Raw genomic sequence first — 27,061 nt, forward strand, 5'->3', positions numbered from 1 at the left:
CTGTGCGGCACACTCCAACATTCAATTAGGGGATTTCTCAGGTGATAAGAGACAACCAGCGGGGCAGTATCCTGGGGATCCCTGCCGTCCCCTTTCCTCCTGTCCCTCTATCCGTTAGGGGCTCCAAATCCATTGTCAGAATTATGGCAAGCAGTTCAATAATTCAGATTAGAGCTCATGTTTATTAATGTCCTACATCTGTGCAAACAACGTGTCAAGCCGAGAGTTTATTGTAATTGCCTGAGCAAACAAAACCTGAAAGAAGCAATTTCCAGTTACAATGTGCTATGACAAGTAATGAGGCCATTGGCATTCCACTCCCATCGTCACCGCTGCTTCTTTTCATCGCCCCTGTATTGTGTGTGATAGATATTTTTATAAGGAGTGAAGGTGCTGGATAATGCGGTGGTGCCACTAGAGGCAGGTTAGTGATTAAAGATAATCATCATTTTCCCCCCCCTGCAAGATCTTATTAGGTTTCCCTTAGCATTACTTACTTTGACTTCCACGTGGGACCGAATGGCGGCACGGACGTCGCCGCAACAACCACAACTAGATGGCAACTATTAATTTGCATTCTTGGATGGAGGAAAAAATAATAACATTGCCTTGTGCCACCTGAGGGACACACGCTGCCTCGCAGTCACACTGTTTTGAAAATAGGCATTGCGTAATCTGCCAAAGCAGCTTTAAAAGGAGAGCTCCAAATAATTGGAATTGACACAGGATATCAACCCGGAGTTTCCTATCTGTGTCTAACATATTAGCCATCTCTGGAAATTAGCTATTATTGCCTAATTGAATTTTGGCTGCCAAATGTTTAATTAAATGGCAGTTGTAGGTTTATTGAATTTGCCCTGTGTTTGTATAATGGCTGAGACCTGTGAGCAGATTATGGAAAGTGCTGCAGTTTGATACATTTTTCCTCTTCCCTCCATGGTGTTTTAATGTGATCACAGTCTTTGTTTTCAGTCACAGATGGTTGAGAGCAACCAGGGGCTTGTTCTGCAATAGACAGCCATGCTGTTACACTGGAGCTGATAGACCCATGAGGACTTCAGATGCCGATTGATGTCTCTACTTAGCATTGTGCAGTGTACCTAAACTCCTCTCTTTTGGCTCAAATAGACTTATAAAGTGCCAAAATGTCAGCTGGAGATGTTTTTCTAGCCTACGCTTTCTTAAACATTCTCACCATGAAGGACATTGTGGAAATGTTCCATAACATACATCTTTTAAGGGTGAGGTTGCCTTTTTATGGCCAAAACTTGCAATATAAGTGAAATATTTGCAGTTTTTTCCACCATTCTTGAATTTCAGAAATCCCTCATTGAGGGGTTTCTTGCTGAATCATGCTAAATATGAAAATGCTTCCATACATAGCGACCTGGAGGCTGCTGTGTCGCTCAAAGCGCTGTGTTCGCTGTATAAGCGCATGTTTACAGTGAGCGGAGGGCAGCTCGCTCGGTGACAAAGTGTTTAGGCTGCAACTCTGTCTGATGGCTCGGGGATTAGAAAATCCCTCTTATGATTGATAGATTTATTTGTCACTGCTGTCTGGACGCGAGCGGCTTACACCCCGCTGAAGCTGGGACCATTAATCAGTGTAAATAACGCTCTTCTTTTACACATATCAGGAGTCTGTACGTGGAGACATTTGACATGGAAGGGGGTGGGAGGATATTTACCGCAAATAGGCGTGTGAGCGGATGATCAGAAAAGTGACGCGGGGACGTACGGTGGCGAGGAGCTCGAGGACTTTTGCTGCTGATGCTAAACAAGAGGAAATTGGTATTTTATTTTGCCGCTCAGATTGTGGAGTTCAGGACAGTGGGGCGTGATTTTGATTAATGGCTCTATCGGATTTCGCCCACGTTAAGGACGGCATCTTACTTTCAAAAATATGGATGGGTTTAATATTTAACTTTTGGTACAGGAGTGTAGCCAAAGTAGTTGCAGAAAGTTCAGTCAGCACTGAAAATGCACTTCCAGCACAGCCCCCCCCCCCCCCCCCCCCCACCCCCACCCCCCACCCGGTAGCATGTTCAATAATAGCCTGGTGATTATTGCTCTATTAATTATAATTCTAAATACATTCAGGGCAAATAGGCATTGCGATGATTATCGGACGTGTATAATGCACTGCATAACAATGGTCAAACATGTCTGCTTGATGCATTTAATCTCACCCCATTGTTGTCCAAAGAAATGATCTGATTGGGCAACTTCTCCGGGGTATCACTTCACCCAGGGTTTGCTATTATCTTTGCATAAATGCGCACCTTGTCATTATTTATTGCTTAATTAGCACGCCGCTTAATTAAATCGGCATTAATCAAGGAGACAGAGGTGGCGCTTGGGGAACACTTTACACATGTTAGTGATACTGTACTTTATTATCCAAGGAAGCATAAATCAAGCATCCCTCGCTGGAATTAACTGATAACAGTTGGCTGTTTGTGAAATGGAGGGAAAAAAATGGTTCCCGAGTTCTCCCGCGCTCAGGTACCATCCCGGTGTAATAGAGGCTGGACGTGGACGGGTAAAAAGTGGACAACAAAGGTGATTTTATCACCTTCCTCTTGTACGATATAGATTAAGAAGTCTTTTGCTTCTTCTTGGGGCCAAAGGACGGAGATAACATTGCAATCTTTACTTTCTAATCATCCCTGGGACGGCGAGAACCACAGTTGGTGCTACGTTTTTGACATCTGAGCTCCCGATTCAATCTGTCCAACTTTGTTGAAAGCACACCCACTTTCCCACATGCATTTCTTTTTCATACACTATCACACGCACCCCAAGTACGCTCAAACACATGAATCATTTTTAATTTGCTTCATAGATCAAAAAAAAAATCTATGGAGAAAAATAATAAAATAAATGAATAAACCCAATCTGTGAAAAGACATTTGAAGCTGAAAATGGTATTTGCTCCCCGCTGAATGTGTGGAAGTGGTAGGCTCTGCGGGCTCCTCTCCCCTTCACTCTCTCAATCTTAATGGAGAGGAGACAAGGAGTGCTCCCCTGTGGAGAGGGAGAGATAGGCGTGGGGTGTGGTGGGGAGGGTGGAGGGGTGTTAGTTGGAGGAGCAGAGGAAGTGGAGGAATCATCTCTGTAATTAAAGCTGCTTTAATAGGAGGTACCAGGCAGTGGAAGGGAGGTCAGTCCCGATGGAGATGAAGCCCCCAGAACGGCCAGCCTCGCGCTACACCCACCCCCACAAAAAAAAGCCATCCCAGGAGGCAAGGTGGGTGCAAACTCCTCTTTTAGCCTACTGCCACTAAGAGGATTTCACCGGCGGGCCCTCGTGGGGAAGGGTGCTTCGGTTAGAAGGGAAAGAGTGGTGGTGGTGGGTGATGGCAGCAGTGGTGGTGGGGGTAGAGAGCCCCTGCTATGGCACAGTGGAAAGCCCTGATTAACTCTCACCACCAGTCCAAAACCCTGTCATGCAAATGAAGGCAGCCCGGCTCTTTTATGGAGGGGGGGAAGCGCTTGTCAGTCAGGCTTGGCCGTCCCTTGATGTGCTTCCATTGTAATTCTAGGTGTGCTGGTTGTACCGTCTTAGATAGGAGCGCAAGGTTGATTCATCCCCATAGGATTGTTAAAAGGTGGATCTGCTAAGTTTTCAAAGTGACTCAGATGGAGGGGGTGGCGGGGAGGAGGGGGGCGGCTAGCGCTCTCTTGTCAGCTCTTTCTTAGCCCATCACAGACACTGGTTTTGAAGATTTTGCTGTCTGACTTTGTGATAATGCATAATGGGAATTCTTTGACAGTACAGTCGTCCCCCTGAGGACAGGCGGTACACTTGGGCCCCTGAAGGTATGGTGTTGCCAGGGCGTCATTCGCAGCTGTTTGAGCGCTTCATCGAACGCTTTTTTCAGTACTTTTTTTTATTGTTTCCACTTCTATTCCTAGGCAGAGGTCACTTCAATCTGCACACCTCTTAGCAGTAAATGGAATTTAAATCAATTATACGAATGTTGCCGAAGAAATATTTGGGGTCACAGGCTCACATTTCAACTGTTTCTCGGTTCTGTGTTATCTTTGGTCCTACTGTAGCTCAGCTCCGATCCTCGTGAAACCTTTAGATGCTGCCTGAGAGCTAATTTGGAGTTAAATGTAACCTTCTGAGTAGCCTGAAAAACCAGTGTGGGAGAGAAAGGCCACGTACAGCTCTCCCTTTTTTTCTTTTTTAAAGACAGCTCACTGTAAATTAAGACCTGGAGGTAAAGTGTGTTGTAGTTTCTTGAGTCACACACACATTCAGGTTTCTCTGCCTGTCACAGATTGTAGCTTAGCAACCTTTATCACGAGCCCTCTTTGACCTTGACAGGGCTTTTCCTCCTGCTTCGGCCTCCTCTTAATCACTGCCAATTCCTCAGGAATTGGACCATCGTTAGGAATCTTGGAGCCAAATTTGAACTCTGTATTTACCCAATCATGCCATTAAACTCATGACCTCTCTGGCCTTGTTGAACTTAACATTTCTGACATCTTTTCTGCCTGAGCTACAAGAAAACGTGAACATTATCACACATTTAGACGAATAATCACCAGAAGTGTTTTATGTTTGCGTTTGGTGCTTGTTTTTCCATTCTGTGCATGAGCTAGCGGGGTCCAAAACGTCCTGTACTGTAACGTTGAACATATGCAAGTACAGCGACTGGGAAACCAGTGCACTGTATATCGCTTTTATACTGTAGGTATACCTGAGTGACAGTATAGGGCTCAGTCATGGAGGCCTACACAGCAAATTCAAAAGTGTTAAATGTTTTGGTGTTAATAGTCTTCTTGCAAAAGTAGAGTTAATTTTACTCTAAGCAGAGTCACATTCTTTTAATGTAACTCTGAGGTGTAAAATGATAGTAGTTAAAATCGAGTGTTAAAAATGAGTGTTTCTCTGTCAAATCTGGAGGTGTTACAATGGAAACATTAACTCTTGACCTCTTAACTCTGAACTCCTAGAGGGGCTATGACACCAACAGAGTAAATTCACAGACTCCGCCCCCAGCACGGCTCCAATCGAAGCTGAAGTGAAGCCGTTTCAGAACATTTTGCTCTACATATTCGAGTTGTTTGCCATGCTTGGTAAGTCATTTTTTCAAAGATTGTTTCAATTATTATTATGAGCTTTTACTTCTGTGGCTCTTTGGAGTTGAGACAAAGCTGTGTGAAAGGCATTAGCCATGTTGCTCGCTGATAGCATAATATTCTGTTTTAGCTAGCTGAAAGGTATTGTTTGCGGGCAAATACCACAGCACTGAAAAAAAGCTTGCATGTGAATTTTCAGTCAAACCTTTGGTCAAATACACCTAAAACAATGTCTAGAATGTGAAATGTTGGTATAATGGTGCTACTTGAAGCCTGAAAACGATCGCCCATAAAAAAAAAAACCGAGCAAACAGCAGTAGCAGACGTCCTGACTGGGTTCTACGTTAGCATAGATCCCTCCAGAGTTTTGTGCACACGGTTTAGGTAAAAATGAAAAAGGTTGAGGTTTTACATTTAGTTCAGTATTACCTGTTGCCTGTGTCTTTGTCTTTTGGGAAAATACTTTACACAAGTAATGGCTCAAAGAGGATTCCTTTTTTTTTTTTTACTGTGCTGCAATTGTTTACTGGATTATTTGTGCCGTTAATTAGTGTCAACTAATTTTTATTCAATCTCCGCACAGGATATGCTTGTGAAGATGGAATATGGGGGAGAGCAGAAGTGCGTTGAAGTTCCACAAAGGGATGAATGAAGGACATGCATATTGTATTGAAGAAATAAGTGTTGAGAATGCTGTTATTTGCATTTACCATGTCAGACCTTTTGATAAACAAAACTCTAATGAAAGTGAGAACATGTATACTGTTACGTCTTTCAGAAAATGTTTTGAAATTGTGGTGCACAGTTCAGAATAAATGTTTTTCAAAAACCATTGCATCTTTTTAGTAAATGTTTATTTCCAAAAGAAATTTCTGGAAGTTCAGAACAGTAAAATTCCCGCTTTTTAGAATGAATTAGAAGATAACTCTTACGTAGTTAAACTAAAATACTCTTTGAGAGTTAATATATAAACTCTTAACACCAAGTGTTAAATTATCAACTCCAGACAGATTTGGTGTTTAACACTAAATCAGAGTTAACGTACCAACTCTCCAAAAAGAGTTAAATTAACACTCTCTGGTGTGGACCCATATAGACACTTTAATAGTGTTGAAATCAAATCCGACAGTGTTAATTTGGACATGCTGGATTTGCTGTGTAGAGACTGGGTGGTGACCCCCTGGAAACCTTCAGTTGCTTGGTTAAAGTGTGTATCCCCCAAACACCAGTTGGAGGTTGATGGATGTCATCAAAAATCTCCATGCAAAGAAAATAAAATATTGTTATTATTATAATAATATAATATAATAATATTATATTAGGGTCTTTACCTTACAATATAAAGGGGGAGACTGTTGTTGTGTAAAGTAAAATATGCTTGGATTAAATAACTTCATGCCAGATGCATTAATTTCATTTGATCAGTTAAGTTTTACATTATAATCAAAATAACAAAAGAATTTACATGTAAACGAATTAAAGTCAGAATTCTGGGGAAACATTTGTTTTTCAGTGCGACTAATTTGGTTAAATGTAGTGCGCACATACTCTCCTTTTACTCTTTAGCTGTAGTAAATGCTGAAAAAGTGAAATGCTTGCCTTCAAAGTAAACGCTGTGTCTTACCAATTTAACCAGTGTGTTTCAAAGGTGCAACTTTTACTCTGAAAGTGAACATTCTCTGTTTATCTGCACAGCATTAATTTTAAGCACATTGGAAAAATGCTCGACTTTAAAAGGACCATCGCTGTGAAATAATTAGTAAAAACTGCAGTAAAAGATTTCTGGAGGTTCTGTCCATGAACAGCATCAACATGCTGGTCCAGATGTTTCTGCTCCTGGTGGAAACACACACTTTCCTTCCTGGATTAAAATACTTTAATGTCAGTTTTAATTCAAAATAAGATGGTAAAACAAGGATGACAGATCTGGACATCAGGAGATAGAGATGCGTGAATGACTCAGTTCAAAACACACCGACAGCATTCCAGTAAGGTTGAATAAAATTATTCAGTTTTGAAACTTAACTTTAATCTCAGCCAAAACCGGTTAGCTATGGACCCAAATTTAACCAGTTCAAAGCAACGTAAGCAAATTGTGTTGAACTTCCATCACTGTGCGAAGGCCAGCAGGGGTTTTTAAAGAGCAACGGGCCGAGAAGCAGGACATCACGGGTTCAAACAGATGATAGCTGACGAGGCGTTCTGGCTGTTACACTAGCAGGAGTGGACACCTTGGAAAACAACCTGACAAATCGGCCACAGATTTGAAGTTTACGCCATTACATTCTCACCTAAAACATCTTAATGCATTAACACCTAAGATGCAAGCACACACACAAGCTAGTACTCGGTTGTAGTCGATCGATCTGAGTAGGTACTAATGAAAAAGGTGCTTTAGAGAAGTAGCCGAGGTTTGGATTTTTGTCCTAATGTGGAGTCGGTGTTGTGGTCCAGAATTTCAGGAGGAGGTCGTCTGTTGCGATCAGCGAGCTACATATCCAGGCTAAAGTTAGCTGTTGCTTGCTGTTAGCATTGTGCGAGAATGTAAGAAGGATACTGAGACTAGATCCTCTGGATCGCGGGGTTCTCATTTTTACAGTTAGGTTACGGTCTAACCAGGCGTTGGCAATAAAGCATCTTTTAAAACATGAAAAATGCTACATATGCTGCAGTTTAAAGAGTCAAACTGTTCAATATGCTTTATACCACAAAAACAACCCAAAGGCATCGACTATCAGGCTTTCTTGTTTCTTCTGCTACTGATTAGACTTTAGTTTCCACAGCTTGATATGTTAGAGTGAATTATTTCTGCAAAGAGAAACCTGCAATCTGCCTCACCCCTGGCAGAGCAGCAGTCTTAATTTTAGGAGAGGAAAAAGAAGTGACTCGAAGCGAACGGATGGCAACTCTCCCATCTCTCGCATTTGTCATTTGTTAACGCACTTGACCTCATAATCAGACTGCCAGCGCAACAAGGCAGCAAACAAGTTATGTCATGTTATCAATTTATCCAACATGACAAAGTAATAACAGCAATAAATGAACATGTACTTTGGAGAGGCGGCGTTGCAAATTGAAATGCCGGAGTGTGAGATGTGCTTCTCGGCAAAAGACGGAGCAATGAAGATGATGGAAAATCTAATATGAAGGAAGACAAGTGTTTACATTGCGGCTTTGTGCGTTTTACATCCTAAGTACTCTCCGTCTCTTTGTTAGCATCCCCAGGGCTGCTCTCACTGGTGGCAGAGCAGCAGAGTGGAGGCACAGTCGCAGTTCCAGCATGGCAAATAAAACAGCCTGATCTGATGGAGAAAAAACTGCAACTTTATAAGCCTCACTGTTCTCGTTTTGACTGTGTCTGGTTGATTTTGCACAGGGATGGCCTGCTGGGTGTGGCTTTCCTCCCGGGGCAGTACAGTTGGTTCCAGTTTGAGAGTCTAAATCAATCCATCAATCACCCGAGGAAAGGAAGACATTCTCGCTGAAGCTGGAATACACCTCGATACATATTTCATGCACCTGACCAACCTCTCAAGTCACTCTCATTTGACATCAATTCTCCAGGCAGCCCTCAAAGGCCCTGGGCAGTTCACCTGCACACAGGACAGGCTGGCTGGTTCATATACTGCCAGGTCCTTCTTTATTCTCAACGCCCCCGGCACTTCACAGTTCAGCAGCTCTGCACACCAAACAGCACATCAGCCTGACAAATACAGAAGAGTGATAAAACAGCATGTTCTCCTCTGTGTCTCCTAGCACGCTGCAAGTGAGCAACAGAGCTGCAAGACCGCATGGAGGAGTTACCTGGAATCATGAAAGGAGGCGTCTGGGGAGCTCGGAGGTAGCTGAAATCCCCTGCAGGTCTGGGATCAGCTCAGGCCAGAGATCTCTCTGCGTTTCTTTGTTGAAGAAAAGAGAAGTGGAGCAGACTGATGGAAGAAATCAAAGGAGAATGTGTTATAGTCATTTTCTTATAACTGTATACATGTGGCTGTGGACATGTTCAGTGAAGCCATGAACGCTTATCTATGGCTTTTTTGTGGCAGCTGCTGCCACAGACATTTGTGTTAATGGAGCTGATTCACAAAATGACAAAAGCTACTTGACAGCAAAAAAAAGTGATTAATATGGATTGATGCAACGCCTTTAATCGTGAAGACTATCAGCACTGAAAGAAACAAAATGGATTCTTTGTCAAAGCATGAAAATAGTCTTTTAAAACACCCAGCATTTTTACAATGAACTAACTTTTCCAGTTATGAAAATACACATTGTTTCATTTTAATTCCCTCTAATAGTTTTCCTACACTTTAACCAAACAGATGAACAGCTAACCCTTTACCCACAAACACTCACATCCAACACTCTAAGAAATGACACACTGATGTTGGTAGCATTATGTAAATGCTTCATGTTAAAACTAATGCCACCAATTGATTTTTAACTTTAAACACAAGTATGTTGTTTTGAATTTAATTAACAACATAATATTTCAATACAACAAAATGCAGTAAATTAAATCCAATGTAAAAAGTTCATTTAAAATGAAGAGCACTTTAATTTAAAGAGGATTGTCCTAATAGGCTCTCCGTACTTCTGAGTTTGCACATGTGCAGTGTGGAAGTTTGATCATCCGCCATTTTCAACTGAGACTTGCATATGCTTAGCATCCTGGATAGAATCCATCGCCATCTAAGGATTATTTGGTAAGTTCAACAATTTAAGGATGACAAATTTGATTAATGTATACTAACTGATACACATCTGACACTTTCGGGAATACTTTTGCATTTTTTTTAAACAAATGATGCCTGGCAAATTTTTTAACACTCTAGCTTGTATACCTCTCTCACATGTTAGAAGTATGAAAACATTTAACAAATATTGTTGAACCTGCTTCGGTGTAATTTTCCAAAATCTTTTGCGATTCTTGTTAAGATGAGACTTGCCTACTAAGACCGACAGTTTTAAAATTACTCCCAACATCTACCGCACCTGCTCCCTGACATCAGTAATGACCACTGGGAGCGCCAGCGATCCTGTAGTTTGAAGAATGAAATGAATGTGTAGTGTATTTTAGAAATGTGCATCAATTAAGTTGCTACATTGTTTGAAAGAATTCGACTCCATGTTGATTTCTGGTTTAGTGTCAGAAATCTTCACTGAAGAAGCTTCACTTTTCTTTCCAAGCTCCTTAGACTACGATGACCTGGATGACTGTGAACCTTCACAGACTTATTGTTATCCACAAAATGTCATGATAGGATTTTAAGTCCATATTGCCCAGTTCTAATCTTCTATTTAATTTTAATATTTTTAGGGGCACAATTATTAAATATATTGTTGAACAATCTAGAATTGATTAAAGCAAAAATGAAAGCTTTCACGTAATGTCAAAATTGAAAAGCTTCGATTTTTGGGTTCATATATTTGTTAATCTGACACAGAGGAGTCAGTGCCTTACCAATCATGAACCTCACTGCACATCACTGATGTGAGTTATGAAACATTGCTTAATCACATATCTGCTATGTGTTAATATTTTTGACTTTGTTTTGTAAAGAGGTTGAAAGGAACCAAAATAGGAAACTTCTCTCATATTGAGTTCTTATTTCCACCAGAATCCCAGCGTTGATGTTTGACAGGAATGCATTCTGAAAGCTGTCTGTGTCTACTTAAATGAAAAGCCAGATGACCTGTTCAAGGAATTCTTGGTAAGTTAAAAAAGGAAAACGATCAGTTATTTTCCTTTTTTAAATTTGGGATTGGAAATGGAAGGTGGACTTACTTGTCCATATGTATATGTACGCAATTAACTTATCTTTTTTTAATTTTTATTTAAAGGATGTGGATCTTGGTGCAAGCAGAGAAACAGAGCAGCTGACGTTGGGAGTCTATGTTGTCAGACATGAGAGCAAACTCTGCAGATACACCTGAGGACATTGGTGTCATCATAGAAGGATGCACTGTGCTGCAAGCTCTTAGTGATGTGGCAAAGGGTTGTGCCCTCCTGCTTGGACTAATCTATAGTCTAAATCTGAGCTACCCAAAGCACCTGAAATACACATTTGAATTTCTTCAGAAGGTGCTGATGGAGTTGGATGGGAACAACCTATCCATGAAGGTGCAGGTTCTGAAAAACAAACTGCTTGAGTGAAACAGCCTGCAGTGAACTATAGAGGACACTGAACTTTAAGGTTCTCGAACCCTTCTCCTTGCACTTCATAAACTGTTCAGTTTGAATTGCCACAAGAACTTCTGCAAGGCCTTTCACTTTTCTGCGTTCTTTGTTCTTGAACCTTTACCAACATCCAACTACACTGAAAAAGACTGCTCCTAACTTTGGACTTCAGTTTAAGTTTTGAAGCAAAGGTTATTTTTCTAAATATGGACAAAAATGACACAAAAGTAATTTCTACCTGCTGTTTGCAGGGCTGTATTGTGGGCTTTTCATTGTAGCCCAATCAAGTTTAAATTAAGTCATGTTAATGTTAAAAATGTTGGAATCACAACACTTTCCAGTTTTAATCATTTCAGTTTAACATGACATTCTGTATCTTGTCTTCCTGCACCTAAAATGCACTTGAATATATGTAACGATTGTTTGGGGAAAAAGATCTAGAAGCATTTGAATTGCTCAAAGTGTGCTTCAACAAGTTTTACACAAAGTGTTATTAAAGTTAGGTTAACTGAATAAACTTGTATTCGATTTATTTAATTTACAAACTTAAATAGACTAAGTTGCAATTCTGTTAAAGTGATTTAATCCTATAGTTTCAGTAGAGCGTGTTTTGGGTGAGTAGATTTATCAGATTTACTTAAAATTTGTTGTTCAAATTAAATATATCATACATTTTATATTTCACTAACCCAGTTGTGTGGAACCGGTTGACATAACTGGGTGGAGTAAATACAACATTTTATTTCTTAGAGTGAAGGTCTAGCTCGATGGCTGTGTAAGCAAACAGTTAAAGGAAGTAGGGGATCGACGGTCCTTTGCATGGACACAGATACCAGCTAATATTTGCTATCATACGAATAAAATACTAGAAATACTAACCCTAACCCTTTCCAAACAACTGCATTCAAAATGCTCCAAAAACACCACAAACATAAAGGGGCGATCAGTCCAGCAATTAGATGTGGTGACCAGTGGCATTCAGGTTAATATGATTTTTAACACCCAGAGAGTTCTATTGACCAAACCAGGCTTGGTATCAGGTGGTAAACACATTTATTTGTGCTATTAAATCAGGCATTAACATGGGCGCCTATGGGGGTTAACTCACTTTTGAAGCCCTTTTTTCATTTTTAACCTGGTTTATAAGTTTCTGCTTGGTCTAAACTTATTTGAACCTTAATCAAAGATGTGTAAAATCCTGTGTATTTCTATATCTAAATGAATAAAAAGAATAAAAGTCATGACTGGAGGGTATGTCTATCCTTTTCACTTGTAAAAGTCATTTAAGGTCATTTATAGATTTTTAGAAATGCACTGGCAAGCAGTGACTTCCTGAATCTCCTGAAAAGGATCATTCTGGTTACACAGGCTTACATACAGACTTTTATGAAGGCAAACATAAATACACAATTAAAACAAGTGTAAGAGTCTCACTATCCATTTGTAATAAATACATATTACTGGTTATGAAGATGCCGGTGCTGCTAATGTAAAGAAATATTGTATTTGTGGATGTGTATGATGAGCTATGTGGGTTTTTTGCAATCTCTGTCTCTCTCTCTGTGTAATTAGATTTTTAAACGTGTAAAGGATTCTCTAAATATGCTCTGAGATTTGTGGATGTGTACAAAAAGTGCGTAAATATGTATTCAGAATGTGCGCGATTACAACCCAGACCGCCAAAAAGTTGGGACACTGTGTAAAATGTAAATAAAAAAAGAAAACAATTTGCTAATCTCATAAAACCAGATTTTATTCAGAGTAGAAAAAAACATATCAAACATGTAAACTGAGAAAGTTTTAAAGAAAGGTCTTCTAGAGCATCCGCTCTACTTTTAACAACAGTCTGTGAACATCTGGGAACTGAGGCGAGCAGCTGATGGACTTTTGGGAGAGGAATTTTGTCCCATTCTTTTCTGGTAGAGGATCCTAGCTCGACATTCCTGGATCTTCTAGGTCGTATTTTTGGTTTCATGATGCTCCAAATGTCCTCAACTGGTGAAAGGTCTGGACACCAGGCAAGCCAGTTCACCAACTAGAGTTTCCTACTATGAAGCCACGCTATTGTAAACAACTTAGTATTCAGTTTAACATCATCTTCCTCAGGGCTGTACAGTGCAATATATACATTGCATATGTGATGAAAAAAACTGTCTGTGCCATAAATGGTCTTGCATACGCTCGCGCAACAGCTTTGCTACCCACTTAGTTTTATTGTGAAGCCATGGTACGTCACAATGCTACAGAGTAGTAGCAATGTAGTGTGTTGTGGTAGTAAATTGTTATCATGTCAGTGTTATTAGCCTTGACTTCTAAAAAAATTCCCACAATTCCTTTTATGTTTATCTCCAATCCACTGGTAGATAGGTTAGGGTAGGGTAGCCGCTCAGAGAATCTAATGGAATTTAAAAGCTGTACTTTGACTGTTTCAAGTGATGTTTTAAACCTTTAAAGGAAAACAGGCTCATCAGGATGAAACTAAAACACAACCTTCCAGGCTCATCAGGATGAAACTAAAACACAACCTTCTTGTCACACATACTTTCTTGTATGTGTGACAAGAAAGTAAAAGTTGGCTGATTAAGAAGCAACTTTAATTTTTTTCAATACTGCTCAGAAGCAGCAAAAAAGAGTAAATTAGACAATCCTTACGTTGTGGGAAGCAAGATATTTAAAAGAGAGAATATTATGCTTGTGTTACGTTTTGGTAGCACAAGCATAAAGCATAAGACTTTTTGGTCTGTGCTACAAAGCTAGCAACTTTTGTACCATTAGTGGTACAAGCTAACAAAGTTATTTTACAGCCCTGGTCTTCCCTAAAAAAAGACAGCATCTGCATGGGAGCCCTAAAACCTGTAAATACCTTTCCATATTGCTGGTGTCTTTCCACATGTGCAAGGTGCCAGTTCCATAGGTTGTCATACCATTAGAAAGGCAGGCTTTTGACCTCAGAGATAATAAGAAGCTGGATGGTCCCTCTCCACTTGAGACCTGAGGACACGGTAGCTATGTTTTCCAAAAACAATTTCATATTTTATTTGTCTAACCACAGAAGAGTTTTCCACTTTGAAGCATTCCCAAAAGATCGGAGGCATCAGGTGTAGATTTTTGGCATTGTCTCTTGCACACAGAGATTTCTCCAGATATTCAGACTCTTTTGATGCTATTTTGTACTGTAGATGATGAGAATGTCTCCACAACTTACTAGACAAAGTTTCTGCAGTGATTTGGAAATCACTGCAGAAACTTTGTTAGTTACTTTTCATACTGGTTCCCATTTTTTTTTTGAATTGGGATCATAAATCTATAAAAGAAGATGTTCAAATTTGGGTGTGCTGTGATTCATAAATGTGTGGAGAAAAATGTAAACTGTGTAAAATTTCTGACACTAATTAATACCTGTATGCACATTTATATTTTTTTTACATATGCACAATTATATTTTGTAAGTGTGTACGCATGGATTCTAAATATACGTTAGCACATTCCTATAGACAGGTTTACAAACATGACTGCACACACACAGTGAGATCCAGGAACACACCTCTCCATGTAGATTTGCTGGTAATTCTGCCACAACAATACCAGCAAAAAGCTGCTTACCTGGGAACAAATTCCTGAAAATAAATACTCATCATCTGATGGGTTGTCAGTAAAAAGTAAAACCAAAAACATTAATTAGCCAGCAGATTTTAGGAAAAGAGGTGTTTTTTTTCTCCTTCTGTTAAACACAACTTCTAAAAGTACCCAGCAATCACAATAACCATGACAACAGTGATGACCAGCTACGTTGACCAGCACGTATTTGCATTTCATTTGTTAAACACCTGCTCTCTCCCACTCGTGCCACCTAACAGACCTTTCTGACGCCATCTCCTCCCAACTTTCACTCCCAGTTTCAAATGGGATCTGAAGCTAAAAGTATACCCTGTCATCTTTAGCTTGTAATTGCTCGACTTGCCGTTGGCCCTTCGTTCTCCCGGGCTCCAGCAATTACAGAAATACAATGAGGCTTGGCTTTTCTCGCGGGGTGTAGAATGTATATACTAATTCGCAATAAAGTGCTACAGCTGTCAGTGCATTTTCTGCTCGGTTACTTCAATAAATTGGAACTCCGAGTAGGGAAAAAAAACGGGAATATCGTATTATGTGCTCCCCATTCCCCGCTACACGTGCGCAGCCCTCTCTTGCAAACACAATTTGAACAATTCCATTTTCCTCCGATGAGGAAATGTGACTTTTTCATTTCAGAGGCAGACAAACGCTGATGCCCCAGCACCCTAATAATGGATTTCACTTCTGAAGAAACAATTATGAGGGGTCTAGAAGTAAAACAGCACAGTGGTGATATGTTTTATTTTCAAATTATGTAAATTGACAGGAACAAAAGGGTTTGATTACAGTTGGTGACCTTTTTCTTTGTCTTGTAGAAGGGCCCATACTGAACGCGTTGTGCTCCTGCTCATGGTGCTTTGAACAACTATTGTTAAGTATCAGTGATGGCCAAGGCCAGCTGGAGGGTCAGAGTCATTTGCAGATGATTAGTTTCCCCCCAAATCCTGCCTGATTTGCTGCAATCTCTTCACCCTTTCTCCGCATTTCCAATTTCTATCACTCACATCCGTTCCCAACAGCTCGTCTTGGAATCCGAGCCGACCAGAACCCATGAAGAAGAAGAAGAAGAAGAAGAAGAAGGAGCCAGGTCACAATCCAGCAATGGTGCCGGAAGCGTCTGAAATCGAGGCTCTAATGATGGCACTGCATAATGCAGGATCTGCAGGGGTGATGGTGACGATGATGATGATGATAATACAGGATGGGGGAGCGAGGGTACCCAGCAGCCAAATGAAAGCAGACGGCCTGAGAAGGAAGTGGAGCCAGAGTCGGTGTTAGCAGTGTTGTTCTGTAACTGCATGGCGTTAACAGCTGCCCCTGCCATTAACACAATGGGAGAGAGAAAGAGAGCGCTCCTTGTTAGGGATCATTTATTAACTGAGATCATCTTTTCGTTAGCCTTGGGGTAATGACTAATGTCAATGGCAAATTTCACAGTTGTCTAGAGAAATGAATTAGATTTGCAATAAAAGGCCCCTTGGCTTGTTGTACACACTCATTTGCTGGAGTTGGTGAACTTGGAGAACTGTAAAGAAACCAAGGATCCTGTCTTAATACCCTCCCCCTCCTCCCTCTCACCAGACACTGACCTTTTTCTCTCATTATGAGGTGAAAAAAAAAGCAAGAAGGGATCTATAAAAAGAAGCCTTACAGTATGAGCCGTGGCGTGGGTAACATCATTACGGTGTATTCGGCGATGCAAATGAGACCTATGGATTGTGGCGTAACCATCGATGTGGACGTTTAGAGAAACTGCACACACACACATGCACACACACGCTGCGTGGGATCCAACCTTCGCGGACTCGGTTCAGCTGTGTGTGTGAGTGTTTGTGCATCTGTGTCTGCGCAGTTCAAAGATTAAGACTCAGGCGTATTATTTAATCCGCCCATTGAGCAGTGGCAGAGTGTGGAGACAGAATGGAGTGGGTACAATGACCCCCCGTCGGTGGCGACTCACGCCATCTCCAACGCTCCTGACGGCACCACAAAACATGCCCTCACCTACGCACCCCCTCGCCCTCCTTCCTCCCTCTCTTTTCTGACCCAAAGACCCCCCCCCCCCCCCCCCCACACACACACACACACACACACACACACACCATCCCCAACCCCTTACAAAAGAACCTGTCAGGATGGGACCCTCCCTCCCTCACTGCACGCACACACAGACGCAGAAACAAACCCTCCACCCTCCACTGCTGTCATCGCCCCCGGGGGTATCCTTCCAAGAATAGCGGACCCCCAAAAAACAGCACTCTTTCTCCCTCTCTGTGTCTCATTCTCCTTTCTCCCCAGTCCTTTCTTTTGCAGGACAGATGACACAATGCAGTGATTCACACCGGGCTGGGCACTCACATACTGTAGGTTAGCCTCTATTGGCCCATGTGTGGCTGGCTCGCAGCGTGGGGTTAATTGCGAGCGAGGTTAACAAAATAGGAGACAAAAATCAGTTTCAGAAGAGGCCGGGGACCCAGGAGGCTGAACTGACATGAAGTGGGACCTGGAACACAATGCTTGTGTGTGTGTGTGTGTGTGTGTGTGTGTGTGTGTGTGTGTGTGTGTGTGTGTGTGTGTGTGTGTGTGTGTGTGTGTGTGTGTGTACATGTGTATATGTCTGCATGGGTGCACGGAGCTGGGTCAGATGTTGTTTCCCCTTAATGAGTGGTGCTAACAGAAAGGGCAGGGTTTACAGGATGGCCAAAGTTCTAAACAACTGACACAAAATCAGCTTTGAGCCACGTCAACTGTGATCGACAGTCACACCATCTACTTACTACCAAATCAGTCAGTTAGTTGGAAAATAAAATGTTGAGAAACTCAAGTTGTTACTGCTTTTTCAGCAATGTTAAGCTGCTTGATTCTCCACTAGGCACCAACCACAATAACTGTATTCATAGTTTAGTGTGAGTACATTTTCACTGAAAACAGATATTAGCTGGATCTAGAAATGTAGCTGATATATGATATATGGGTGATAAAGGGTTACATTATCACCCATATACAGCCTGCCTGCTTTCTTGGTGCTAAATAACATGCAAATAAAACCCTAAAATGTCCCTCACCAAAGTTGGAGTGTAGACTTCTTGGATGGTGTCTCAGTATAAATAACCATATACATAGATAATAACAAAGGAGCAGTTTTTAGCACATGTAGTTGACCTTTTTTTTTTTTACCCCCTGGAGATCGCCATGTGAAAATGAGTTTATAGATGCTGAAATGCTAAAAATGCAAAGACCTCAGGCTCTTGGTGATTCTTCTTTGTGGGTTTGAGCCGTTAAAGTCATGTAACTCATGTGAGAAGTTGATCAATTGTAATGTAGAACTATCGTTTACAGGAGCCCTTAGAGATGGAGAGAAACGTTCAGTCATTTATCTCATCCTAATCTTCCACATCAAGAAGCCAGAGTGGTTCGGGCATCTGACTATGATGCTTGTGATTAGGTGTCCTGGGCATATGTCCTGAGAGGAGGTCCTGGGGTAGACCAAGCATACATTTTTTGGCTGCCTTGGATCACCTAAAGGCGGTGGTAGGGTAGAGATAGGTCAGGGCTTCTTTGCTTAGGCTGCTGCAACATTTTGCTTTATCTCATCACCATGTGCCTGGCTTCCTGTTTTATTTTGAAAATCTCATGTGGCTTGCTGTATTTTCTTATATTTGTTGTTTTCCTGCCCAGTTCGTTGTCTGTATTCTGCTGTGTCTTATCTAAATCGAGTGTGTCGGATGTGTTCAGCTGCTTCTCTTGTGTATCCTAATGGTTTTATTTCTTTGATTTATCTTGTTAGACTTGTGTTGCTTCCACACTGCACTATTTATGATATTCCATAGGTACTTAGGTACTCCAATTCATATTTTCATTTTCATTTCCTGCTGACTTGTGTGCCATTCCATTTGGGTAAGTTTAAGAACTTTACCTTAAAATTACACACAAAAAATGACCAAATAAGCCCTGATTTCAGCTTCTTGAATGTGTTTTTCTCTGATATCCAAAGCGGTGCAACAACCTTCTTGGTTCCTGAAAATCCCTGCCACATTTCACTGTTTTGTACCAATTCATTGAAAACTCAATCATGGTTTTTTACAAATGCAGACAATAAATAGTTGCTGTATAAACAGAATCAGAAACTATTTTTCACCTTTATTAATCAGGTTTCTGGCTTTACATTGAGTCTGCATTGGGCTGAATGGCAGCACAGTCAGCAGTAAAACATCTGCATTCACTATCGCACAAATACTTTAACAAAGCAGAGCACAAAGGCTATAAAAAGCAGCATCTGGAGTATTTGTATTTGTAACATCAACATACCATGTGGGATTGGTGCAGTACAGTGCTATAAAGCCTCAGCTGTGTTATTAGAAAGCACTATAGCAGTCAGTCACTTACTGTACAGTTTCTCCACAATCACATTTTTGAAAATGGATGTAACATTTAGCTGTTAATACCAGCTGCTGGAGTGTTCGTCTTTAGATGATTTAATTGCCCAGCAATTTTCTCCTGTCAAAAAAGCAATGTGCACCTCAGATGAAAACGAGCGAGCGCAAGTGGGAGAGTTAATTAGCGACCTCGTTAGGGACCTGGAAGTGTCTGGTGGGGCCTCTGTGTGTGCTTGTGCGTGTCTCTTTCTATCTTTGTGTGTGCCGTCTTTGTCTCTGTGTCTGTGTGTATGTGTGTGTTACTTGATGACAAGGATATACAGAAAGGCACGTAGTAATGACCTAATCTCTTATTGTATGTATACATGACCAGCTTATTCTGTGTGACTGACAGGAAGTACTGAATGTAAGCCAACTGATACACATGTGTGACGGAAGATCATTTTATATTTGCTTTAGAATTATTGAATAGTTTAACATATATGTGTGTATGTTTGTTTCTGTACTAGTGAAGTATCATATCAGTCTTACAGTCTTGAACCCCCCAAAATTCTCAGCATTGGCCTTTTTTACATGATACTTCATAAAACTCAACCGAGGTCCTCTTTCTGCTTTGCTTCGTTTAATTTTTTCTTTTGCTTTATTTCACAATAAACCTTACTATGTTAAACATGCTTATATGGCTACTGTAAGTTTCTTCCTTTGAAACAGGGAGGAGCATGATGAATTGGGGGTTTGTCCAGAATAACAGTTAAAATCTTGAGGAGTTCTCTTTAGACATTTCCAATGCTTTTTGCAATGCTATGTCAGGGCTTGTGACCTCAAATGAAAACAACAAAAGTTGTTAGGGCTAAAAGCAGTGTACACGCCTGACAGGTTGCCAGTCTGTCGCAGAGCTAACTTAAAGAGACAGACATTCATTGTCACATTCAGACCTATGAGTAATTTGCCAATTAACCAAACATGCATGTCTTTGAACTGTGGGAGAAACCAGGAGAGACCATGCAAACGCCACACAGAACTCTGGATCTTCATGTGAGATTGGGCAGCAGTATCTATCAGGTTACCCGTGTTTAGAAATTGTTGAAGTGTTCCGGGAACATGGAAAGCTTTCAGGAAAGTGTCCATTTTCTTAGATCCATGTGTAGAGCTACAGTTAAAAGTAGCTCTGTTAAAAGTGTTTGCAACTGTCAACAGTTAAAAAACAACCTCCTGGTACCAAGTACAGTCAAAAAGAAACCTGCACTAACCTGAACATTGATCATTTTAATTCAACTTCAATGTTCTTCTCCTCAACCTTGGGTCACCACCATCTAAAGATTGTTGATGACTAATGAAACGCTTGTTATGTCAGTGGCACTCTCCAGTGGCACAAACTTCCCACAGCAGAATAACATAGTGCGCTACACTGCAAAACCTTTTTGTGTTTGGAAGAGTAACAAGGCATTATCCTCCAAGAACCCCATTTCATGACCCCTTTTAGCGTCTGTGGGATGCTAAAAGGGCATACAGGCTTCACTTTACAGTCTCGAAGGGTCTGCTGCCAACGTCATGGTTCCAAACAATACAGGACGCCTATCCTGTACTTATATCCTGTACTTTGTAGTCCTGTATAATAACAGGAAGAAGGTTTTAATTACACAATTGTTGGGTGATACAAAACTCACGAAATCAGCATATGAATGCTGGAGTTTTACAGATGCAAAATTGTCTGAAAACAAAACCTTCTCAGATCCTTACGATCAGTCAAACGTAAGCATAAGCAGTTTAGCCTTAATGCGTGCGTTGGTGAGAGGTCACAGTGGACATGTTTTCCGAGACCGATTTGCTGAGACATGTCTCGGCTTTCAGAATTATCGAATTACTCCAGAGATTTAGTGCCTCGCAAAAATGTCACCACCATGTTCCAAGGGCGTGTTGGAGGGTGGATGAACGGGCCGCGTGCGGTGAGGGGCGGAGCGGCACTCTGGCTGAGTGAACTCTGTTGGTTTGGGGAGCAGTGCTGTAATTTGTTAAGACTCAGGGCCCCCCTGAATTATTAAAGGCATATGAGTGTAAATAATTCACTGATCACCAAACAGCATGACAGGCCATTCATCAGCATGTGCGGTGTGTCGTGTACGCGTGTGTGTTTACGGCGCTTAATGTGGGTGGCAGACAGGCACGGGGGAGGTTAGAGTGGAGGGTTTGGGGTGGAAGGTGGACTCCAAACAAGTGTCTCTTTGCAACTCGTGCATTTCCCCCCCCCCCCCCTTTTTTTTTTTTAACTTTCCCAGTTTTGCTGCTGAGATGAATTTCTGCACCAGTGTTCCTTAATTGCGCTTCCAGAAGTTAACACGATACTAACAGGGAGAGGCTAAGCATGAGGAGAACTCACAGCATTGTGGAATTATCTGAATGAAAGTGCTTCATCATAACCTGCTTTAAATTTTCATTCCTGGGATTCTAGCCTTGCACTTTTTTTTTGTTTTTGTTTAACCGTGTCTTCTCAATGGCAAAGCGACTATGGTGACAAATTGCCATAAACGGGCGGAAAGCATGCAAATGCAGCAAGGAGACAAATGTCCAACCTTGTGTTTAGTCGGAAGCTAAGGTCATCCACCCTCCCATCTATCACTGTTCTAATCAGCTCCACGCAGCCCCAATGCATAGCTCAGTACCTGCTGCATAGATAACACAGACAGAGAGGTGGTGGTGGTGGTGGTTGGGGGAGAGATAAAAACAAAACTGATAAAAGATTCAACAAGTAAACATTCATATTACTGCAGAAGCAGCAGCTCGGGTTTTTGGTCGGAGTTTTGTTCCTGTTCCATTATTTTTTGTGCTTGTCCTCTAGTTCCCGTTGTTTGTCTGTTCTTAAACTGCGGGGTGTTTGGTTTTTGCTCGCCAGGTACAGACAGTAGGAGTTTGACCTGGGATTACCTCGTCATATTTGAAGGTGATTGCAGATGAGTTGTATTGAAATGGTTTTTTTTTCCCCTGTCAGAGGTTTCAGGGAGGGGAGATGAGGCGAAACCAGATGTCTGGCTCAGTTGTAATTGCGGTTGCGCTTGTCTTTTCAGATTGCAACACCCAGGTGCATAATTGAAAAGATAGAGACTGTCTACTGTTTTGATTTTAGTCTATATCACTGACTTTTTGTTCTTCCGTTGGTTCATTTTCACATAAATTGAAACCCAAAGTCTCTCTCTCTCCCTTTCTTTCATTCCTTCCTTCCTTTTCTCTCTGTGAGTGCTTCATTTGCCCCCGTCAAGCGATCCAGAGATAGTTGAATTAGAGTCTTGCCCCACGCAATTAAAATCGTATTATTGCTCGAGTGTGACCCGGCCTAATTTAATTGCTGTACATGCTCAAAAATGATTAATAGATACAGTTTGTAAATAGCCTGGGCAATGATGATAACACCAAAGATATGGTTAGTTGGGTGCATTATTTCTTGCTAAAATAAACATTTGGAAACTGCTTTCTGCTCGCCACATTGGATTCTTGAAGTGTTCGCCGCAGCGTTGTCTGATTGTAATAACTCTAAATGAAAGATCAAAGGACACGGCAGCCTCCCGAAGGAGAAAGTTTACCCAAACTAGGAGAAAGGAAATGTTGTGTCTCGTGCATATAACCTATTAATCATTCAGCTTGCCTACCGTCATTACTCGTGCTCTTGTTTCTCTCTGTCTTTGTGCCGTTTTGCCTCGACACCGGTGCGGTTGATATTTGTGACGAGACATTTTTATCCTTCAGACGGAATAAAGGCTTGCGTGAGCCTCGCTAGACCTGAGAAAGTGTTTGGGTGTACCTGTGTTGTCAGGATGTGATTACGTGCCCAGAAAGATGTGGAAAAAGAAATTATTTGTGCCCCTTCTCGCTGTCAGGGTTTTAGGTTTCGGAGAATAATAACAGTCAATATAAAAGTCCTCATAAGTATTGTCATATAAATCTAAGTGTGTTTTGTCCACTTGCATGTGTGTGTGAGTGTGTCTGCCTTTGTGTATCTGGCTGTCCACTGGTACAAGGTAAATGGGTGTGTGCTCATTAATCTCAGAGTGTGTGATGGAGCAGAGTGGTCGGCCAAGCTGCTGAATGTCTAAGCAGGGCGCTGTGCATGTGATTTATTGGTAGAAGCATGCATTAGAGCCCATTCGTAGCCATTAGCCTGGACAGCTAAGGACGCCTCCACCTCCTACTACAGCCACAGTGGCAGTGGGCAGGGCCTATGGTTTACAGCAGCAGGCTGGTACATTTTGTTCAGGCCAAAAATCATATCATTGCATGGGTCCTTTTTTTGGGATGCACTTCCCAGGAATCATCAGTCCATAAAGCATCTACAAGCTTGTGCCTTTTTCCCCCTCCTGAATTGTGGCAATTGGCACAAGTTGAAGATCCTAGTTTCTTCTGTTTACTACCTAAAAAAAGGAGAAATCTGTCCTCACGCATCATATGCAACATTAGTTCTGTACATACACTGCTCAAACAATTAAAGGAACATTTTCAAAACACATCAGATGGGGAAAAATCATTCTAGATCTCTATACTGATATGGACTGTTAGCAACAAAGGACGCCACATCGTTTGACAGAAATGAAAACTATCAACCTACAGAAGCATGGATTTAAAGACACCCCAAAAATCAAAGTGAAAAAATGATGCAGCAGGCTAGTCCCTTTTCCCGAAATTTCATTGGACCAACTCAAAATGGTACTACTAATGGAAGTTTATTTTGCTCCTACGTGCTTGTATGCATGCCTGACAACATCGGGTACTGATCCTAATGATGAACTCCCAGGTCTGGATCAGTCATCACTGAGTTCCTGGGCGGCATCAGATGGGCTGAAATAGAATGTGTCAGAGGTGTTTTGTTGGATTTAGGTGAGGCGAGCCTGGGGGCCAGGGGCCAGGTATCAGTCCCTTCAATCTCCAGGGACTGCCTGCATACTCTCACCATACAAGGCCGGGCATTGTAGTGTACCAGGAGGAACCCAGGACTCACTGCACCATGATAGGATCTGACAATGACTCCAAAGATTTCATCTTGATATTTAAATGGTAAATGGTAAATGGCCTGCATTTGTATAGTGCTTTTCTAGTCCCTAAGGACCCCAAAACGCTTCACACTACATTCAGTCATTCACCCATTCACACACAGGCGATGGCAAGCTACATTGTGGCCACAGCTGCCCTGGGGCGCACTAACAGAGGCGAGGCTGCCGGACACTGGCGCCACAGGCCCTCTGACCACCACCAGGAAGCAAACATGGGGTTAGTATCTTGGCAGCCAGGAGGCAGCCTGGGATCGAACCACCGACCTTCTGATTAGTGGTAGCCACCCTTAACAGCTGTCAGGGTGCTGTTACCTAACCTGTAGAGGTCTATCCAACAAGGTCTATCCAGGTATGGTCTCACGCAACCAGTAGTGACATTGACCCTAGCCAAATGCAACACTAGCGAAAACAATCAGTCAGAAAAGATGATGAGTGGAAAAATGTCAGTGACCTCCACCTGTAAAATCATTCCCATTTCAAGTTGTCTCATTGTCATGCCTCTAGTGCACCTGTTGTTAATTTCATTAAAACTAAAGCAACTGAAACTAATTTACAACCCCCTCTGCTACTTAAAAGACCAGTTAAGAATGGAAAACAATTATGTTTTCTTTTACAGACCTCATATCTAACAGGTGTCTTGATAGCATCACCCAAAACACTGGCTCAGCTGGAGCCCATTATGTCCTATAGGGAAATTTAAAATAGGCTTTGTTATTCGAGTTGCTTCAGCCTTTCCACAGTTTTTGAGAGGTGCAAGCCTCTTGCAACCCACCCTCACAGCAGCTTTTCCTTTTATGTTGTTTCTATCCTGGATACCTGCTCTGTTCTGTGCTTCTGAGGCCTTGCTGCTCCTCACACCATCTCTGGCTTTCTATGTAGGCATATGAAAGACTTCATTTGACTATAAAGACTCAACACAAGTTCATGAGCTGGTTCAATATTGAATGACTATTGGAGAAAGTGAACATAGATCAAAAATCTTCGAGATTTCTTTTATGGAAGTTATGCTTGTGGAGGATTGTTGGGACGACCTGACACCATCGATAACGAATTTAGAGTATTGATTTTTACGTAGATGTTTTGAATACTGAAAGATGTGGTGCCCCTAAATGGCATGCAGGAAATTAGGTGGTCATTGTGCAGGAGAGGTCATGCAAGACTATCATCAGAGGACAAAGAAAGTTATTTTTGACATTTTTCATTGCAGATTTGCAACTATATTCTTTTCTACCCTCGGACACTGACTTTCCGTTGGAAGAGGCCAAAATAATGCAATAAAAATGGGTTCAAGATGAAGAAAATCTTTTGACCTGTGTTCAGCATTCATCTGCTGCAAAACTGGGACACTGAGCTCAGATATTAAAAAAAAAAGAAAGAAACTCAAATTCATGGTGTTACAGAAGTTGGTAGTAACCTGGCACTGTCACTTTCTGATATCTAAAGTATAAGTAGTCCCTCATTTCTTTTTTTACTGTCCGTCCTCGAAAAGCCTTTTCTTAGAAAAAAAAGAAAATGTGTGTACATGTCTGCGTCTGTGCGAGTCTATATCATTCAGTGTTAGTCCATGTCAGTGGCTGTGTGAATAGACGAGGTGGGGCAGGTGGGGGGGTTACAAGGGGACTGCTGGGAGGGAGGTGGTGGGTCACGGGTGGGGCGGCACAAGGAGGGGAGTGGCGGGGGTCACTCTATTTTGGCTGAGGTAATCCATCCATTGTGTTGAACTTCTTCATCTGTATAAATTCATTGAAAACACGCCGGCCCTGTGGAGTGAAACTGAGCCTGCCCCGCTCCTTTCTTGACAGGGCATCGAGAAAGAGAGCGAGGCAGATAGAGAGAGCTCGGGGGGGGAAGGGGGAGCGGGGTGGGGCGGGGGCCGCCGGTTTTTGGGGGTTTGGGTGGGAGACTTCAGAGGGAGGGAGGGGGAAAAAAAGGGAGTAGTGGACCATGGGAAAAACACAATCCCTGGCCCCTCTATAGCACTTGTTCCACCCCACTTCACCCGCACACCCACCCTGTGTGTGCCACTTGCCACTGACCCTTGCAACCCCCTTCTCATTCTCCCCGAGCCTTTGAGCCCATCTCTCTCTCTCTCTCTCTCTCCCTGCAGATGTGTGTCAGCCTCCAACCCCCTTCCCTACAACAACCCCACCCTCCTCTAGAAGACCTGTGGACCCTCCACACTCTCGGGCCCCGTTACCTGTGCCTCTCACGCCCAGGGACGGTGAAGCATGGTGGGGCAGAGGCTGTGCGTGGACCCCGTGAATCCATCCAGACTGAAGCAAAGAAATGAAAAATACCAGAAGGGTATACGCTTGCTTTTGTGTTTGCACAAAGGGGAAGCAGGTTCGGGCAAAGAAATACAAAAGCAAAAACAAAAACAAAAAAAAAGAGCATGTGTGGTTATGGTGCACATGCTCAGACTGTGGGTGTGCTGCTGTGTATATACGTCTCGTCTGGAGGCTGTGGGATGAGGAGGGAGGATTACTGCTGCAGCACGCGCCCTCGGTGACAGTGCAGTAATTGGTCTGAGGCATCCGCTCCCTTTTGCCACTAGTGACGGCGTTAGCTTTCATTAAAACATACAGCAGAAATACTTATGAAATAAATCATTACCACGGCCCATTAGCCTGTCGTCTTTCAATAATTGAATTTGTCAGCAGTATCCTTTTCAACCACGAAAGCCACCCTCGTGTTCTGATGATGAAGGCGAGCGCCAACAGCAGTCACAGGAATATCTGTGTTCCTTAATTATTCTCCTC

General features: G+C 42.0%; 1 long non-coding RNA gene across 1 annotated transcript; it reads left to right on the plus strand.

Annotated features, from left to right (window-relative positions):
- The first annotated feature begins 10,709 nt into the window (after positions 1–10,709).
- On the plus strand, positions 10,710–11,792 carry LOC145424433 (uncharacterized). The gene is made up of 2 exons (XR_013905518.1): positions 10,710–10,808; positions 10,939–11,792. It is a non-coding gene; the product is annotated as an uncharacterized LOC145424433 (long non-coding RNA).
- Positions 11,793–27,061: the final 15,269 nt, after the last annotated feature.

The sequence above is a fragment of the Astatotilapia calliptera genome, chromosome 23 (genome assembly GCF_964374335.1).
Source record: "Astatotilapia calliptera chromosome 23, fAstCal68.1, whole genome shotgun sequence".
Classification (NCBI taxonomy): domain Eukaryota; kingdom Metazoa; phylum Chordata; class Actinopteri; order Cichliformes; family Cichlidae; genus Astatotilapia; species Astatotilapia calliptera.